Raw genomic sequence first — 6,304 nt, 5'->3', positions numbered from 1 at the left:
GGGAGTGACAGTGCTCAGAGGAAATGTACTCATTACCTTGCTCATGTAACTGTAACTCCTTTGTACCGTATCTTCACAATAAAAAATACATACTATAAAAAGGAAAAGAATGTAACTTTACCTCAGTTAGCACGCAAGGATATCAGTCCAGAGAGAAATGTGAGCAGCCAGGGCCAAAGCACATTCAGTGGCAAGGAATAAAGTAGAGTCCAAATGTGTAGAAAATAACCTCCCCCAGGCGTGTATATGTTTGTCAAGCAAAATTCAACAGCCTTTCCTGAGAAGCTTGCTGATGGACCAGTCCCAACTTCAGGCATGCAATGGACAGATCTTTGGCTTCTGGCTAGAATGTATCCCAAATCACAGTGGAACACTTGCTCTGGAGGCATATTGAGGAGGGTCCTGGGCAAGATCACAGGGCAGCAAATGCTGAGACCCATTCTGGGTAGAGGTGCCTATTAGGCTGGAGCAGAGAGGAAAAGGCAGTGATGTGACTGTAATCTCCACCTCTACCCTAAGAAAGAGAAGTGTGAGCAGAGAATCAAGGGGCCTGGTTATTAGACCTGTGAAAAGGCAGTGGGGAGTAGCAGTGGAGAGGAGGAGAACAAGGACAGAGGCTGGGATAGAGCTCAGGTGCTGGCTGCTGCTGCTGATTTGAGATGAGGGTTTTGAGGGTGTTGAGAAGAGAGAGTACTGTGAATGGCTCTGTATGCCTGAGAAAGGTGGAAACATAGAGGACTTTAGCTGGAAAATGTGTCAGCAGTGCTCCTAGCACTAGTTTGGGAGTGAGATACACACAGAGGTCTCTGGCAACAGATGTGAGAGATGGCTGGGCCTGGCAGCAGCAGGAGCTGAAGGAGGGGCTCCTGGGCCCAGTCCAGGGCCTGAGGTCATCAGTCTTCTGACAAGATCAATTGAGTGGAGGATGGGGCATAAGCACTGAGGGTCCGGGCATAAGCACTGAGGGTCCAAAGCAGGGTCACAACTATAGTGCTTCCTTCCTCTGTGTATGTCCAGGGAAGACAGAAACCTCCCTTGAGAGGCATCCTCATGTGATTGTGACACACTCCTCCCACTGAGACCATCTACCTGGGTCTCATAGTCATGGTGTTTGTGCAGGGAGCTCCTACCACATGGGTGAGCTAAACCTCTCTGTAGGTCTCAGGGAGCGGTAAGCAGGGACATGTAATGTGAACGGACTTTACAAGAATGTGTATGACAGATTGTATGCAGAAATGGAAGGTGTAAGCAGTTGAGAGAGTGTGTAAACAGGGAGATTGTGTGCATGTGTGAACATCTGTAAGCATGGAGGGGTTGTACATGTGAGCAGATATGTGGACAGGGAGTGTGTGTGTCTGTGTGGTCATTTGTAGTGGTAAGTGCAGATTTGAGAATATGGGTCTGAGGACATATGAGAATGTGTTCCTAGGAGGGGATGTGAGTATAATGCCATGTGTCCCTTATGGGGAGTGTGTGGCATTTCTACCACATGTTCTCTCTGCTGCTGTCCCGATGTTCCTGCTGTGAATGGAAATCTGGCAGTGATCCTGGGTGGACAGGGTCACTCTTTGTCCCTTTGTCAACATGCCCATTTTGTAGAGAAGGGCAGGGATTTGTCTTGAGGGCAGCATCCTTTGTTCCTAGAGTCTCCAGTTACAGAGACTATGTTTAAAAAGTCAGAGAGGAGTTGAGATCTTACTCGGGATTTTCATGCTGTTGATGGTCGCTTTGGGTCCCTAGAGATTCACCCATTAGTGTGCAGATTCATGTCTAGAACCAGCATTTAGGAGAGGTTGGGAGTGATAACTGAGGGTCCATAACTCAGCCAGATGCAGAAATCAAATGGTATTTATCGGAAAGGGAACATGAGATAACTTGGGTTCTTAAGTGATTTATCCTCAGGAACAGAGGATTTTAGAGCTGCAGACCTCTGAGATGCATGGGTGCATTCACAATTCTCTAGGAGTCACTAGCTCCCAGTTGTCCCATCCAGTTCCCACAGAGGACTAGAGATTTGGTGAGGCCATAAAATGTTAGCAATACTTTCTATAGAAAGTTTTTTGATGCTTTTATTCATTTTAAAGAATTTGTTCATGTACTCATTTTTATTTCTTCAGAGACTCTTGCTATGTAGTTCAGGCTGGCCTCAAACTCGTGATTCTTCTGCATCAACCTCTCAGCTGCTGGGATTAAAGTCATGAGCCATTATGTCTAAAATACCTCTTTGCAAGCTCTAAGTATAAAAAAATCACTGCCAGTCCTCAATCCTGCCTTTAGAACCAATTCTGCCTTGTACAGTTTTCATTATAAACTGTTGCTTTCAGGCTTGTCCATACATTGGCAAGCTAGAGAGCTAGGCTACGCAAAGGTACATTGTGGGTTGGAAACTTGCCAACCTGTAGGAGTCAGTTGTGTGTGATTAATGGAAAATGCATTAGAAGCAGTTGTGATGACTTGCCTGGGGGTCAGCAGTTGTATTGTCTCTCAGCTTTTATCTGAAATGTGTTAGAGAAAAATAATTGAAGATGTTCTTCTCAGTTCTAGTCAGATTCTTCTGTCTGGCCCACCAAGGTGTGTGGTTCTAGGCCTCAGGCTTTCATGAGTAAAGGGAAAGAGGCAGGAGGAAGGAGAAGGCTAAGAAGGGAGGAAGGAAACTGAATTGTGTTTCCTTGCTGTGTGACCTTTTGTCAATTATTGTAGCTGTCTGAGCTGGATACTCTGGGCTATGTTATCTCAAAGTACATCTCCTTCTGGCTGGTCAGGCTCTCCATCCCTCATGCTGCTTCCCTGAGCTCTTTCTATAGGAAAAGCATACTTTCCTCCCAGTAGGAATGACAGTCTATGTCCAGGCCCCAGCGAGCACTGTCTACCTTGGCTCACATTTCCATGCTAGAGATTGCCTGCTAAATCCTGGTTGTGGAGTGCGGGACAAGGCCAGGCAGCTCTTAGAAGTCATTGAGGTTCTGAGGCTACCTTGGATTACAGTCTCTGGCTCAGCTCAGTCCACCCAGAAGGCTGGGCTAGGCTAGGCTAGGGGCCACACGGAGGTGAGGAAGTGTTCTCTGGGCACAGGGACAATGACAAGGCTGGCATTGTTGTCTGGAAGCCCTAGCTGTGCTCCAGAAATGGCAGATTGCTCTAGCTCACTGTACCAGATTTCAGACCTAGCTAAGCACAGCACTACACCTGACACATTTAAAAACATTTTCTTTTGCTAAGGAAAGATAATGTATCTCAGGATGGGCCCTCAGTTGTCTACTTTAAAGGAGATTTGTCAGTATGTCTTGACAGTGTTCAGTGTTAGGGGAGAGCATAGTCATTCCCCAAGTAGGGACACATGTGTGTCTGGCCTTACAGATGCCTTCTCAAGATTGTTCCTCAGCTGTCTGCTTTCTTTAAATGAATGAGAGAATACAGGAACGATGAAAGCAAGGAAGGAAGGAAGGAAGGAAGGGAGGAAGGAAGGAAGGAAGGAAGGAAGGAAGGAAGGAAAGAAGAAAATAAGGGAGCATGTGAGGGAGGTAGGGAGGAAGTAAGGCAAGGAAGGAAGGGAGGGAAGGATGAACATTGAACACCTGAGTGAATGTAATATAGTGTGATCAATGAATAAGTTACTGAACATTGCAATGAGTGAGGGAATGAGGGAGTGCAGGGGATTGTTAGTAGAAGACTACATGAGGAATGAATGAGATAGGGAACGTGTAAACTCATTGTTATGCAGAAGACAGGGTGATGCAGCCCTTCCTCCCCTAGTGATGAAGTTGCTTACTCTCACCTTAAGTCATTTTGTCTAATTATATATTATTTTTGTACTGTAATTTTATGTTAACATTAGTTACATAAAGTTTCTCACTTATTCAACTTCTTGTTCTCCTTTCCTATTACTCACTCTTTGAAAACATGTTATATTATTATAATGGTGCTGTATGGAGGGGTTACAGTTATATAAGTTAGGTATGGAGTACATTTCTTTTGGGACAATGTCACACCTTCCCTTGTTCTCTCCCAGTGTTTCCCTCCCACTCCAACCCATAGTTTATATAGTTCACTTGAAGCATAGTGTCCTCTGAGTACTACTACTGCTGTTCATCATTGGTCTCTCTATTTCTCTACCTCCCATTACACTCACAATTGCCTACAATAGAAAATCAGAAAAAGGGAAGAGAACAACATCAGCAAAAAGGAATATCTTGTTTTCATTGCCATGAGTACATTTTCTTTTTTAAAGTGAGTTTCTTTTATTGTGAAAATATTGTACAGAGGTGTTACAGTTACATGAGCAAAGTAATAAGTACATTTCTTATCAAGCATTGTTGATTCCTCCTTTGTTTTTCCCCTACCATCCCTCCCACCTCCTCAACTGCACTGCCCCCTCCCTCCCCCTGCCTAAATTGTAAAGTTCATTTTTCAATATAGCATCTTGTACATCTCATTGTTGCAATGAGTCCACCTGTATCTCTATTTAAACAATTTGTTTTTTCTCTTCCCCTCTCCAAATTATACCAACATCAAATACAGTGAAAAAAAAAGGTTATACCGTGGAGGAGGGACATAAAAAGCAACAAAAAAACCACATGGTACCTTATTAGTATGTTATAAACAATAGCATGGAAGAAAAAAACACTTGTTTCCCTATTTTTGGGTTCATTCCGCTTAACATCATCATATCTGACCTTTTCTGCTTGTTCCAGACCTATACTAGTTATTGCAAATAAGGGAAAATATGGGACCTATGTTTCTTTGGGCCTGGCTTAATTCACTTAATATAATTTTTTCCAAGTCTTTCCATTTCCTAACAAATGGGGCAATGTCATTCTTTCTGATGGAGGCATAGAATTCTTCACTAACCATTATCCTTGGAACTCAAAAAATTAAATCCCCAACAACAAGTCCTCAAAGAAACAACTGCCCGATGAATAAGTAGGCTAAAGGATTAAAGGGAAACTTCCCTGAAGAGGAAATAAGAATTGCCAATAAACACATGAAGAAATGCTCAACCTCTCTAGCCATAAAAGAAATGCAAATCAAAACAACACTGAGAGTCCATCTCACCCCAGTTAGAATGGCTATACTCAAGATCTCTAATAACAACAGATGCTGGAGGGGATGTGGCCAGAAGGGAACCCTACTGCACTGTTGGTATGAGTGTAAACTTTTTCAACCACTTTGGAAAGTAGTATGGAGTTTCCTCAAAAGACTCCATATAGAGCTCCCCTATGATCCAGCAATCCCACTTTTGGGCATTTACCCACACGATCACAAACAAGGCCATACTAAAGCTACCAGCACAACTATGTTTATCACAGTATTATTTGCCATAGCTAAGATATGGAACCAACCCAGATGCCCCTCAGTAGATGAATGGATCAAGAAAATGTGACATATATATATATATATATATGTATATATATATATGTATATATATATACATACATGAATTCCATGAGCTCATTTTTTTAATATTTTAATGTTTAATAGTTAATATTCTAATATCATCATGGGGCAAGTAGTGAGTTTAACCAACAGAGATGATTAAGATGTTTTTCCCATACTCCACTCCCCCCTCACATCCCCCTCCCCCTCCCCCCCCACATCCCAATCCTAGGGCTTAAACTCAAAGCCCGGGTGCTGTCCCTGAGCAACTTTTACTTAAGGCTAGTGCTCCACCACTTGAGCCACAGCACTACTTCCAGATTTTTCTGTGATTAATTGGTGATAAGAGTCTCACAGACTTTCCTACCTGGGCTGGCTTTGAACCTAGATCCTTAATCTCAGCCTACTGAATAGCTAGGACTACAGGCATGAGCCACTGGTACACAGCATCCTCCACTTTTATAGGTCAGATTTTCCCTTGGTCAGCTAAAGTGAACAGATCAAAAGGAGGCATTCCAAAAGGTAGATAGCAGGACACCAGAATACCATTAAAATAACTACCCACAGGCACTCATTCCCGTTCTTTGACAAGATTACTACAGAAAAGACAGACATTCACAGTCTTAAGTCTTTTCTTAGACATAGAATAAATAATCACAGGAGAGTCTTTCTGCTGGCATCATTTATTCACTTCCTGCACCCAGTCAAGGCCCCCACAGAGTACTAGGGTTCCCATAGCTAGTCATTGTTTAGGGAGGAATACACAATTGTGGGGAAAAAAAGGCCAGGGTATTCCAGGTTTCCTTGTATAATCTCCAGACTGATGGATCACATGCACAGATCATAGGATTTAAAGAGCTGCTGTAATATTCCAGAAATAAATATTAACCTGCAGTTAGGATACATGCTGAAATCCCATCTCTACTCTGTG

The sequence above is a fragment of the Dipodomys spectabilis genome, unplaced genomic scaffold (genome assembly GCF_019054845.1).
Source record: "Dipodomys spectabilis isolate Male_0828 unplaced genomic scaffold, ASM1905484v1 ptg000328l, whole genome shotgun sequence".
Classification (NCBI taxonomy): domain Eukaryota; kingdom Metazoa; phylum Chordata; class Mammalia; order Rodentia; family Heteromyidae; genus Dipodomys; species Dipodomys spectabilis.
Note: the sequence above shows the minus strand (reverse complement) of the source record.